Here is a 14,806-nt window from a genome sequence, read left to right on the forward strand (position 1 = left end):
TAGGCAACTAAACAGTAGATGAAATTGAATTCGGACAAGTGAAAAGTGATACACCTAGGAAAAAATAATCCTAATTATATGTACACAATGATGGGTTCCATTTTGGGAGCTGCTAACCAGGAAAAGGACTTTGGGGTCATTGTGGACAATACATAAACATTTTTAAAGGAATGAATGATGGTGGCCAAAAGAGGAAATAAAATGGTAAGAATTATTTGAAAATAAATTGAAAATAAAAGTTAAAAAAGGCTATAACAATGCCTCACCCTGAGTGTTGTGTACATTTCTGTTCACTGCACCTCAAAAATAGCCAAACTAGAGAAAGGATAGAGAAGGGCTGTTACAATAATTATGGGGGTGGGCTGGCAACAAACTTAGGCCGTGATTTTCCATTCTCTCAGAGAATGGTGAATCCCGGCGGTAATGGGGGGCGAGGGGGCGAAGGGGGGGGCAGGCCTGCGAAAGCCGGCAGCGATCGCACCACTGTGGTATAATCGCTGCCGGCTTTCGCACCCAATAGCACCACTGTGAAAGGTGATGCTATTGGACGTGCTACTGGCGGCGATAACGGGTCTTACCTTATCGCCGCCAGCGAAGTAACCGCCACATCCGCCTCCTTGCAGCCCTGTCTCCTCCCCTCCCCGACTCTGCCCCCGGCAACCCATCGGACGCGAAAAGGGACTTTTCACGTGCAAAAAGTCCCTTTTCGCGTGCGATAGGCTTACAAAATAACCCCCTAAGACTCGTCAACTTGGAGATGACTTAGAAAGGATAAGATTTATTTATTTATTTATTTATTTATTTATTTATTTAACATTTTTCTATACCGACATTCGCACGAGACATCACATCGGTTTCCAGATAACAGCAAATTCAGCCAACAGGGCTTTACATTGTAACTGATATTATAACTGGGGGGGAGGGAAGGGATGGGAAAGGGTAGGGCAGTAACTTGGAACTATATGAGTAAGCTGGGATAAGTGGTGGGGAATAGGGGGAATTTTTACAAAGAGGCAGGAGTTAAGTACATTCTATGTGCATTCTATTATATACATTCAATATACAAGGCGAGGGAGGGGTAGGGGGCTAAGCAGGGAAAGGATGGGAGGGGAGGGGGTTGCTGGGGGGAGGGGGTGGGGGGAGGAGTCTGGGTGTGATGTTGGGTGGAATGGAGAGGGGGTGAGGGGGGGGGAAGTGAACTGGGCTGTTAGATTAAGCGTATGCGTTCGTGAACAGCCAAGTTTTAAGTTTCTGTCTAAATTTCTTTGGACAGATCTCAAGGCGTAGACTGGTGGGCATTGAGTTCCATAGCTTGGGACCAGCTAAGGAGATGGAGCGTTGTTTGGTGGAGGCGAGGTGGGATAGTTTGGGTGTGGGAGTGGGTATTGTTGCGAGGTAGGGTGATCTAGTTGGTCTTGATGTCGTACGAAGGTGTAGTGTGTCAGAGAACCAATGCATATTTGGGTTGTGGATGGCTTTGTGTATGAGAGTTAGAGTCTTAAAGATGATTCTTGAGGATATGGGGAGCCAGTGTAGTTGTTTAAGGATGGGTGTGATGTGATCGTTTCTGCGTGTGCCTGTTAGTATGCGCGCAGCTGCATTTTGAAGGAGCTGCAAGGGGGTTGTAGCATTTTTGGGAAGGCCTAGTAGGATAGCGTTTGCATAGTCTATTTTGGATAGGATGAGTGCCTGGAGCACAGTTCTGAAGTCGTTGGGATGTAAGAGCGGTTTTAGTTTTTTGAGTGTGTGTAGCTTGAGATAGCATTCCTTAAGGGTGGTGTTGATGAATTTTTGCAGGTTGAATTGGGTGTCAAGGATTACACCAAGGTCTCTTACATGTTGGGCGAAGTCTGGGAGGGGGTGCAGGGAGCTGACGTTGGTGGGTGAGGGATTGAGTTGTTGGGGGGCTATGATCATGAGTTCAGTTTTATTAGTGTTTAGCGCTAGGTTTAGTTGAGTGAGAAGGCTGTTGATGGCGTGGAGGGCACTTTCCCATTTTAGGAGGGCATTGGGTATTGAGTCTGTGATGGGGAGAGGACTTGCACATCGTCGGCATAGACAAAATGTGGGAGACCAAGTTTCTGAAGGAGTTGGCAGAGCGGTAGGAGGTAAATGTTAAATAGGGTTGATAATAGGGTTTATAATATTATGTGTGATATAGAACAGGTTAATGGAGAACATTTTTTTTTACACTATAAAATAATGCTAGTTCTACAAACTAGATGAAACAAAGTCAGGAAAGTAATTTTTCAGTCAGCGCATACTTAAGCTATGGAACTTGTTGCCAGAAAATATGGTTCAGACTGGTAGCATAACTGGGTTTAAAAAGGGTTTGGACACATTATTACCAGAGGACAGATCCATAAATAATTACTAGCCAGAAAGGCTTTTGTTTTTCCTCCCCTTAATGCTTGTGGAAGCAACGTGAAACTGTGTTTTATATCAGGATTTGTCAGGTTCTTCCAGTGACCTGGAATAGCCGCTGTCAGAAATGGCACACTGGGCTAGATTGTCTGTTGATTTGGCTAGGAATGGCATTTCTTATATTCTTAATCAACTCTTCAATTTAGGTAGGCCTAATACTTTAAATGCAACTCTCGTATGTTTGCCATTCCAAATAAAGAGGGATAAGGCCCTTTTTAAATCTGCAAAGGAACAATCAGAAGCTCATCAAATAATTGCACGGAGTGGCAGTTAGCTACTCTTAAGAGAAAATAGGGGTAACCTGCACGGCGTGGTAGATATTACCATAAGAAGCTTGCTGGGCAGCTGGATGGACCACTTGGTCCTTTTCTGCCGTCATTACTATGATGAATAATATAAGGAAAATAGTCTTAAAGCAATATTGATCTTTGCCACATTGATTCTTGTCTTTGGGAATCCTACAATATGAGGCCACCAAGCCAGATCCTTTTTCAGCTGGAGGAGTCAAAGTTCAATTTATATAGATCTTTTATCTTGAACTTGTGAGAGCAACTCAATTGTGTAGAAATGAATTACTGTCTGTTAGGCAGAAGGTGGTTGGTATGGGAGCTATCTTCCATCTCATCTACCCCTGCAAATGCAATATGATTGTTTTTAGCAATAATAGTTTGTGTTTTTTGACCTGGAACACCTGCCTATCTCTTTGAAATTGCACAAGCAGCAATCAAAGCCTGTGTTTAATGCTTCTATTACTTCCTTGGATGACTCAATTATAGAAGGATAGTTGTATAGAAGTTCTGTCTGAATAACTTTTTTGAGATGGGCTTAGGTTTGAAACACGTTATATGCCTATTTCTTGGCTTGATGAAAAAGTCTTATTTTGTGATGACATTTTTTATATTTCTTGGAAACTGTCCATTTATGTGAACTGATCAGTTTAGAAATGGAACTTAATGTTTTCCTTAGTTTGTATATTTCTGGATTTGTGAATCTATTTTTTGTGTATAGTTTTGCTATGTGTTCATAGTTACTGAACTATTTGGCACAATTTGACATCACAGTCACTTATTAATGATAAATAAAAATATTTTTTTGCATGTATAAAATCTATGTGAAATTTATCTGTTAGTTTTTTCCTTTTTTACATTGGGCTAACTGGTAGATCAATATTTCCTACATGCAGCACATCACTTTTGTGCACCGTACATGTAGGGATAATTTTCAAAAGGATTTTATGCACATAAACCCAGTTTATGTGTGCAAATTAGCTTTTAAAATTTATCTGGGTGGTCATGCAGGGAAAAGCACATCCATTAGGCATATCCTTTTCCCCATACTTCTGGGTCGGGCAGGGGAAGCATTTACATGCATAGTTTTGATTTTCAAAAGGATGCGCGTAAATATATACATGCAGAAAGTTACCGCTGCTTGGGAGTGAGTGTAACTTCCTATGCATATGTGTAGGAACATACTGGGGATGACTACATTTATATCCATATAATCTGCTTTGAAAACTCTTTGTGCTTTGTACCAACAAACTTTAACCCTCCCAGGGCTGTTGAAAATTACCCTCATAGTGCTTTGCAACATGTTAGAATTCACCTCTTTTCTATGAGCCGAAGAGTTCATAGACATTTTTATGCCTAATATTTAAGTTGCAGAATTTAAACTCCACTTGTCTTTTTTGGACGATGCTTGTAGTGGATAGTGCTGGAGACTGGAGATGGGTAGGAGTTGGTTTAAGTGTTTACATTGCAGATGGTTTTGTTGGAACAAGTGTGTCATAGTAATTGTATGTTTGTGTGCAGTTTCTGATTTTTATTTGTGAATTCTTGTGTGTTAGTTTGTCTTTTTTGGTCTGATACTTGGTGTGATTTTGAGTGTGTTTGATGTATTTCTTGTGGTGTCTGTGTGCCTCATGGTGCTTACATTTGGAAAGTGTTTATGGCTGTTTTTTGTGAGGGTGGGTGCCTGCTGTAGTGATGGTTGATGAGGATGTGCTAGTGGTGGTGCTAAATATTGCAGTGAGCAGTATATATATGTGGATGTTTAGGAATCTGAATCAGCAGAGGGAAAAACAGGAGAGGAGGAGGAGACTCCCCATTTATTTATTTATTTTTAGATTTTTATATACCGGTGTTCCTGTATGAAATAAAGATCACATCGGTTTACATTGAAACAGAACATGAAAATTGCCAAAAGGCATTACATAGAACAAGGTTATGAAACTTGGAACAGAGTACATAAGTTCAAAATTTAACAATAACGTTGAAACATTGATGACCAAAAGATAAAGGAAAGAAAAAGACTTAAACAATTAAGTTGACAGGTCTTATTGAGCATAAAAGTTATAACGTATAAGTGAGAAAGTCTCAAGTGTCCTGCAGCAAGAGATTAGATACCGAAGTAGGTAGTGGTATGGAAAATGGGGGTTTGTGAAGAAGATATGCTCTTGCTGGTTGGAGGGGAAAAAATGATGATCATGGTCCTGGAAAAGCTTGGCTAAAGAGCCAGGTTTTAAGTTTTTTTTTGAATGAAGAGTGGCAGAGCTCAAGCCGAATGTCTGGTGGGAGCGCATTCCATTGAATGGGGCCTGCTGTAGATATGGCACGTTTATAATGCGAGGATTTTGTTGAAGGTACATAGAGTGTGCCTTTATATGCTCCTCTGATGGGTCTAGAGGAGGAGTGAGGGCGTAGTTGGTTACATAATTGAAGAGGAGAGATATTGTGAATGGATTTATGAATTACGGTGAGTACTTTATATAGGATCCTTTGCTTTATAGGCAGCCAGTGGAGGAGCTTGAGAATGGGGGTGATGTGATCTCTTTTATTCGTATTGGTAAGGATTCTGGCTGCAGAGTCTTATATATCTGGGCCTATATATCTTCCCCATGGGGAAGATATATAGGCCCAGTGTTATGACCGTTGGTCGCAGATAACTGCGACCGCATCTACTCACGTCTTGTACTGTCCTGCTTCCCTCTCCAGGCCTGCTCGCGGCAGGATCCAGCCTCTACCACCATGTATCACATTGCCCTTCGTGGCAGCCAGGATGCCACCGCCATCTACGCCGACTCTGGGCTTTCCTAGTTGTGCGCGCGCGCCACCGCACCCTCTTTTGAAGTTGCTACGGCAAGAACCTCAGGGATGTCCCTCACTGATGACATCATTGGGTCAGGGTTCTTAAACACCGCCTTCGCCCCCTGCTAGCCAACTTGGCAACGAGTTTCATCGCTACTCTATTAGCTCCTGTCTCCTTGGACCTGTTTTGGCTTCTCGGACCCTTCTTGGACTCTGGACCCTGGCTCAGGAACCTGCTCTTCGAAGACCTGTGTGCGCTCTCTTTGGAGACTCGGTCTCCTGGCTTCCCCGGTTCCTCGGGCTAGCTCTGCGCCTTCCAGGAACTCTACACACTGGCTCCCTGCTCCTTGGGGTTGCCTCTGAGACGCCCTCACCATTTGGGAGACCTATCTCTGTGCTTCCCCGCTCCTCGGGGCAGTGCCTATGTTCTACTCCAGAGACTGTCTGTGCTTCCCCGCTCCTCGGGGCAGTGCTTATGTTCAATGCTGGTGATAGCTGGCACTCCCCTGTTTCTCGGGGTTATCTACATCATTACTTGGAGACCCGACTTGGGCATCCCCGCTCAGCGGGGTAGCCTTCATCATTGCATCAGTCCCTCCCTCGCTACGCAGCTCCACCTCCCAGGGTTGCCTCTGCAGTGTACCTCCTGCGCTCCTTGCCTTGCGCTTCCCGCTCCTCGGGCCTGCCTAGCACCACCCTCTTAGAGGTCTCCACCCAGGGTCTGCTTTCCAGCCTACCAGCTTACTGTGGGGTCCCTCATTGCTGTGTCTCTCACCCCATTCTTCGGGATCATCCCACAGATTCTCTCCCAGAGCTCCTGCTGTACCAGACCTCGCCTCCTAGCGGTGTGGACCTGTGGGGCTCCTCCCCATAGGTGGTAATATCTCCCACCTCAGGCCAAGGGCCTACGAAACCCACAAACCATAGCACCCAGGTCCCAATTTTGGGGTCTGTCTGAGGAGAAAGTGATTCACAGGTTCAACTTTAATTCAAGAAATCAGATTCTTTGTGTTAATTCTTTATCATTACAGACTCTTCAGGATATTTTAGAATTCTCCAGGTTTCCCTTCAGGTAAGTATGAACAATTTTTGTCTTTAACCTTGTTTAACTCAATAATTATGATCTCTTGTCTTCCCATGTGTGTTGAACTAGTGCAATTTACCAAAATTTTGTCCCGGTTCATTGATGCACACTTATCTTTGTTTTATTTCTGGGTAATACATTTTGAGAGCGCATCTTGTGAATGCTGGATAGAGAGCTCTGACCCAGGAATGAAGTGAAGCTTTGGTGGCTTGTTACTGAGGAGTAGAGTACCCTGCTTGATAGTGCAGACTGGACCTGGACACCACTCTTAACCATGCTGTCTCAGGATACAGTGGTTTACCTACTATGCTAACTCAAAACAAATCAATAACAAAGACTGATTTCCTTACACCATCAATCTTCTGCAGTCTAAAATCCTGCTAGTGTGTTTTGATGTCTAATTACGACTTGAGTTCTTATTAACACAAATCAAAAGATAATTATATCAGCCTTGTCTAATTATGCAGACTTTGTGAGAACTTATAGAGTAAGAGAAATATTTAATGGTGACTCTCTCTCTCTTTTATATTCCATACTTAAATTTCCCAGTAAAGACAGGAACAAGTTATGGGATTTTTGCCTTCCAAATTCCAAAGATTTTTCCTCTAAGGAAACAACACTGAAATACCTTTATCTACAAGTTCTGTGTATACATTTTAAATATTTGAGACTTAATGAAATATTTTTTTCTTTGAGGTAGATCATCAAGCAACCATTTTTCTCACCTCTAACTGACTATTACAGCTGGTAAACACCTCAGACCAACCATGGAGAATTATCCTTAATTTTAACCAATTCCTTACCTCAAATAGGATTAAAATCATCATCAAAATCACTATCACACACTCATACACAAAACTAATGTTTCCTAAGATGTTTTGTCCTCTTCCACTTAGTCTAGGCCTCTGTGACAGGAACCTGTGACCTGGTTTCTCCCTTTCAGACTCTTCAGCTCAGCTCTGCCCTCAGTTACATAATTTGCTCAGTGAAAGTCCTCAGCAGAGATCCCTACTCCTCTGATGTCATTTTAGGAAATAGTACTTATCCACTTCAGAAAACCTACTTATTCTTCTAGGAACCTCTTTAAAACCCCTTGGCAAAGGAAAACATCCTCAAGAAGAATTTTTAATAAACTCAAAACATTTTCTTTCAGTAAATTACTTCTTAAATCTTCCTGTGCTTTGTCTTAATTTAGAATTGTTACACAGACCTGATCAATTAACTGCTTTGCATAAACATTGAGGTGGTCTAGTGTTGCTATATCATTGCTACAGCATTGCCTAGGGGATGGCTAAAGTAGGTTTTTTTTTATTTCTATGAGATCAGAACAGATCTTATTTTTGACTACCTTTCACATTGCCCATTAAAATGAATAGAGAAAATTAGTTGAATGAAACCAATAAAAACTCAATTCACACAGTTTCAAACCACATCAAATTCTCAAGTTAGCTTCCAAATAAATGTAACATGTGTTCTGTGTCTTTTCATAACCATATTAGTAATTCAAAGCACTTTTAAAGATAATTATATGTTTAACTTAAGAATAAAATATTTCTTCCCCAAGCCAAAGGTCAAAGCCATGTTTTTAGGATCCCATCTAGCGACCACCACCAAACCCCAGTTTCTGAAGTGTTTTGATCACTTTTTAATCTCAGGGACCCCCCTCAGAAAAATGGGTGGAATAACTCAATTAATATTCACTTCTGACCCCTAATTCTTAATGTGGTCAGGTTACTGTAAAGCCTAAACACTTCAAAATATTCATCTTTATTAAAATTCAAAAGTTTAATAAACTTATTGGTGCCAGGTTCACCAGGGTGATGTAACTTAGGTGGGAGCCTCTTCTCATGTTCCCCAAAATGCTGACTTTTTGAATTTTTTGAATTGCTGGTTTCATTTTTAATTTTTAAACATTTAATTTGCCTTCAGGCACTTCTCTGGGCACTCTCTCACTGACATTACTTGCCGATGTCAGCAAGAACCCCTGGGCCTGGACTGCTATAGTGTTGCTGGCAGCAGGAGGCCACCTCTTTCTCTGGACCCCATTTGAACCCCAGGGGAGCTTGCCAAGGCCCCAGTGCTCCTTTTTATCATCACGGCTACCAGCCGCTTTCAATTCAATTTCGGCTTGGACCTGCTAGCAGCAGAAAGTACTATGCTCCTCCTGGGCCACACAAAACAAACAATTGCTGGTACAGCTCCACAGAGGCCTTCTTAGTGCTAGATTACCAACAGGCTATCACTCATGGACTTCCTTAAGCCCCAGCTTGATATCGGGCCACTGCTGCTGGGCTTCCCTAAACCCACCAACCACCAGGCAGACAATTATTTATATTTTCACCCCTATTTACACATCTAAAATGTTTCTGTTTGCCGCCAGCCCTTTTCCAGCCTGCAGCAGCCCTCTCCCTCTCCCGTTCCCTTTCCTACTCCCACCCCTTCTTGGCACCCCCACTCCAGGAGACTCACTAACTCCATAGCCAGCTGACCCTTTCAGTCCAGCTTGCAGTCCTCTTGGCTCAGCCCATTCCTTTTTCTGACTGTAGCTTGCCTCCACTTCTCCTTACCCCTTCCCCTCCCCGCTCCATCCCCGCCATCTTTCCAGTGAATTCCCATTGACTGAGTGCTACAGAGTCTGTTGCTTTAGGGTTTCCCAGGATCTGCACTACGCACCTACTTTAAAGGAAGGGCAGGGAGGGAAAAACCAGACTGATCTATGCTGTTCCTCCAGTGCTTAAAAAGAAAAATGAAGCCCTGGCCGACATGGAGAGAGCCACAGGACTCAAAGCAGCAGAGCTCCAAAATCCTGCTTTCCTATGTTGATCCATTGCAGCCAGGGTTGGTGCAAGGTTTTAGGTGTCATAGGTAAAGCTTACAGCCTTGTACACCCCCCCAACCCCTCCACACACAATTACAAATTATGCATTTATAACAGTTTTAACCTTAAAAAGGCCATTGAAAGTATATCTTATGAGGTAAAAGTATTACAAGTACATTATATTTACATGCACTGCTGTGGTGCCAACCAGAAAACCCTGCAAAATAAAGAAACACTTATTTTGGGTGCGGATTTGGTTCTCAGAAAGCCTTGGGAAACCTGAATTACAATTAAAATATAGTAAGACTCCAATACCAAAACGGCAACACCAGCCAGCATTCAAACAGCAACAACACCACATATGAAAAGGCAACACTACAAATATTACACCGGGCCCTTAAACACCAGTGTGGAAATCAGAACAAGCTAAGCAGCGTTAGATCCCTACATACGGTAGCCGAATACCTCACCTCTGACGCACATGCAGAACACAGGTCAACCCTCACCAAATACAGAATACAGAGATCTTAAAGTATAAATAGAAATGTGCCAACAAAAGCTGAATTGGAAACCAATGGATCATAATCAAATCCCCTTTTGTATGTCAAGCTTTTAGGGTGGGGAGGGAAGGGGCAGACGGAAAGGAAGAAACAGGGTTTTGCATCTGACAAAAAGCTTCATGTTCTCTGTTCCAGACTTCATTTCTAGTATTTGTAGTTTTTGTATTCTCTAATGGAATCTACAGTTGTACCTGGCTTAATTCTTAATGGATTGGGGTAGTTTCCCAAAAACCAATGAAATATTTTAAAATAGCAGACGCATCCGATAACACCCAAAAATTAAAAACAATAAAAATTTTAAAAAATCCCCTGCTTTCTATACTTTCCAGTCACCCTGAGATTGCTTTGGATTAGTGGGGGTGAGGGAATGCACAAACCTTCTCTTTCTTCACACACATGCTGACACATATACCCGGTCCCTTGCACCTGCTGACTAGGATTGCCAACTGGCTCCAGTCAGGTTGACCCAGTCCTGATTTTACCCCACTGTATGCAGGAAATTGTAGTTCTGATTTCCCTATTGCAGTTTCTTAGAAAGCAAGGCTACAAATCTCTGCATGCAGTGAGGTAAATCAGGTCTGGAACAACCTGTCCTGAAAATCTGGAACCAGTTGGCAATCCTACTGTTGACACATACACACACACTCCCTCGCAACCAGTAATACCTAGTACATACACACATTCTCCCTTGCACCCTCTGACACCTACACACACACGCATGCTCACTTCCACCGACACCTACACTCACACACGCTAGCACACACACCCACACGCACACACACACACACATGCTCCCTCGCACCCAATGTCACACAAACACTCAAACAAGCTCTGTCACACCCACTGACACCTGCACACACACGGTCCCTCACACCCATTGATACAAACACACAAATGCACTCTTGTACCCACTGACACTGACACCTACACACGCACACCCATGCTCCTTCGTACTCACTGACACCTACACATGCACACATGTTCCCTTGCACCCATTGACACCTAGACACATGCCTGCTCGCACTCCTGCACTCACTGACACATACACACACACTCACCTTTGCATCCACTGACACCTATACATACACATGCTCCCTTGTGCTCACTAACACAGACACACACACACACACACACACACACACACACACTCTCCCTTGAGCTCACTTACCCATACACACACATTCATGCATGCTCCCTTGCCCGCTCCCATTCTCTCTCTTTTCTCCTGCCCTCTGAATATTTAAAATAGATAAATAAATGAAATATACTTACATTGGTGGTCAGAAGGTGATGGCCCTGCTATGGGAAGAGATTAGAAAGGCCCAATGCAGGGGGGTGGAGTTATTTTTTTTGTGGCCCCAGCATAAGGGGGGGAGCCGGCAGCAAAAATCAGTAAGAGAGGCCTTCGGTCATGGTGATGCAGCAGTAGGATATCTACTGGCTGCCTCCCTTGGCAAAGAGAGATGGGGGTCAGGTAAGGGAAAGCCATGGAAGCATTTCCACCACTGCCTTAGTGCAGGGAGGTGGGGGTGGGGGGTAGGAGCAGTCCCACAGAGATCAGCGATGCTGTGGGGAAAGGACAAAAAAAAAAAAAAAAAACAACGCAGGCCCAGAGAGCTGCGGTTGCAGCTGCGGGGACAATAAAAATGAAAGAGAAGCAAAAGCCACTGGAACCATGGGTTCAGTTGTGGGAAAACTGAAAAAAATAAAGAAAACCAGAAATGGGCGGAGAGCCTTAGTGGAGGCTCCCGCTCTGCCAGAACACCTGCTGTGGGGCCGGGTGTTAATCGCTGGAGGTCCGCAGCCATGGGGCCACTGCGATCAACACTAGTGTCACATGACTGTCCTGACTGGCCCACCGGGGCACGCCCGAAGCCCCAATAGGCCAACCCGCCCCTGTTTTTGATAGACATTCACTTTAATGCCGGTCTGTCTGCACGGTGTCAGATCAATGTCTATGCCTGGAGTGAGAGGTATAGCCTTCTGCAGAGATGGGATACTTAGATGGCCTGTAGGGTCACCCAAGCTGCTCTCTTGAATAGATTGTAAGGTCTACATAGAAGGGACAGTCTACAATGCTGCACGCATCTAGTAGTGTGATAGACATGATAAGTAGTGGGTGAAACAAAGAAGAGGACTAAACAATAGGGGCATGAAGAGAGAACATTGATTTAGTTTTGATTTTCCTGCTTAATTTTTCATTGCTTTTTAAGAACATAAGAAATTGCCTTGCTGGGTCAGACCAAGGGTCCATCAAGCCCAGCATCCTGTTTCCAAAAGAGGCCAAACCAGGCCACAAGAACCTGGCAATTACCCAAACACTAAGAAGATCCCATGCTACTGATGCAATTTTGCTGGGTATGCACATAAAACCAATGCATGTGCATAAAAACATTTATCTGCCTAAAGTAACAAAACAAAACAAATGCACGTCCCTATTAAATGGTCAGTTTTCCCTCTAGTTCCCAGGTAAAGAAGATGTAGCGCTAGAACTAGAGGCCTTGCCACAAAACCAGATTTAAAACCAATTTAACAAAGTATTTCTTTCATTCAACAGACAATTAAGCTGTTGCCTGAGGTCAAGGTCAGTAATACAGCTCGGTTTTAAAAAAGCCTTAGACAAGTTTCTGGAGACCACGTATTGTCCATTAACAACTATTAGCCAGGTAGACTTGGGGATTATCACCTCTTATTTCTTGGATTGAATCGCCCTATTTGGATCTGCCAGTTATTTCCAAGTGACCTATGATCCCTGTCAGATATAGGCACTTCTTATGGTTTTATTCTCCCAGGTACATCCCCAATATACTAAAAGCCTTCTGTCCTGTATTAGACCTTGACGTGAAGTTCTTTCTGAGAACAATTTTGTCTATTCCTCTGCTGCCTGCAGGTAGCTCTTCTGAGAAAGTCATAGATTTAGCTTACCAAGACCCCTCACAAGCACCTAGAACTGCTCTTCAACCCTTGTCATTGGTCATTGGTACCTAGATGCATAATAACAAAAGCCATTTCACTTCTCACACTTTGCATCTGTCTAATCTCTGAATCCTATTCCCCAGCTTTCTTTTTTTTGTAGCTCCCCTGACAGCACCGGTTTTCCATCTCCCTATGGTTATTTCCCTAATATACAGCTTTCACTATGGAGTCCTCTACCAGAAATTTGCATTTTCTTCTTCTGTGTTCCTAGGTGTCTATGTCATCCCTTTTTTGGGTCCCTTGTCCTCTCTCATCAGTTTTGACCTTAATCCTCATGCTGCCAGTGGCTGTTTCAGCAGCACACGCATGTTATAGGATTTTCAGACAGGCGCCGGGACATGGAAAACATCTCTGATCCTCAGTGCAAGTTCTCCCTGAGCCTGCAGTAACATAGATGCTCTTACTTATGGTGGGGGGTGGGGGCGGGGGGAGAGATGGACTGATTTGCTAGGGGGACTATATTAAGTGGTCTCCAAGTGGTTCTTTGAATCCACTCTAATTCATCCCGAGGTCTGATCATTTACATTTTTTAACCAAGAAAATTGTAAACAAATCTGGCAGTGTTGACGTTGCCAAATGTTGCTTTGAATACTGCAGTCACCAAGTACACTTTACTGCTCCATTCCCCTTGTCCTTCATAGGTAACATATTTTTATATGTCACCTCTGGTAAACAAAATAATTTCCTCTGGGTCAACTGCACAGGTTATAGGAGCAAAGCTAGAGAAAAAAAAAAACCTTCTGAAAATTGTGCACAGTATGTTTAATCATGAATATGAGGAGTTTGTCCTAATATAAGCTTGTATGATTTTGTTAGCTACAACAGAAAAATAATAAAGTTTAGCTATTAACTTGATCAGCTTTATTGTCTTTGCTTATATTCAACATTATAATAAAGAGGCATTTTTTATGTCCCAGGGGACATTCTATGCTAGCTAAATTGTAGTGCATACTTATAAACTCTACACTTGCAGACATAAATGAGTTTCTTAGTATACCCAGTGCTTTATTTTTTTTGCATACAGTTACCTGATAAATATGGTGGTTTCTAGCCTCCAGAGCTTCTAGCTTTGAAGTTAAATTTTTGGAAATTACTATTCCTGATATTTACGAAAACACTGTAGATGTAAATACACTGCTATGTGTGCCTCTCCTATTCTGTAACACTGGCACATATCGGTTGTTGATAGGGAATATAAATCAACACAGCAAAGAACCAAAAAGATGGAGATAAGTGACATGAAAACATAAGACTGGAAGTCGGGTGTAGTATGAAAAGGAAACTACATAGAAAGGTAAAAATTGAGCATCCAAAGAAAAACGTTTTAAGGCTTCAGGCGAATGTGGAAATAAGGGGAAACAGACAAAGCAAACTGGGAATGAGGAAGAAGCTAGGAAAAGATGGGATTATACAAAGTTAATAATGAGTTACAGAATTTTTCTTGAAGCAAGACGTCAGATAGATTATGGGGCAGTGCAAATACATTCCATATTTATAGTAAAATATACCAACATTAGCTGCCCCAACGGCTTAGTGACAGTGCTGTGCATACTTAGGGCCAGTTATGGAGTCCAGCTTCTACTCCCTGTTATGGCTGGGGTTAGGCCCCATGGATGGGTGGGAGTGTGTCCTAGTCATCTGCATTGTCTTGGGTTAATGGAGGAAAAGTTTAATGGGTGGAATACAAACAAGTAAGACACATTGTGTGTGTTCCTCTGAGATTCCTCAAGGTATTATGATGACCTAGTTTACAAGAGGCAGACCTTAATCTCATCACAGGAGTTGGGATTCATGAGGTAAGTCAGTGGACTGTAATGACAACTAATTGCCAGAGGTAGCAGTGGAAACAGGATACAGCCTA

This window comes from Rhinatrema bivittatum, chromosome 2, assembly GCF_901001135.1.
Source record: "Rhinatrema bivittatum chromosome 2, aRhiBiv1.1, whole genome shotgun sequence".
Taxonomy (NCBI): Eukaryota; Metazoa; Chordata; class Amphibia; order Gymnophiona; family Rhinatrematidae; genus Rhinatrema; species Rhinatrema bivittatum.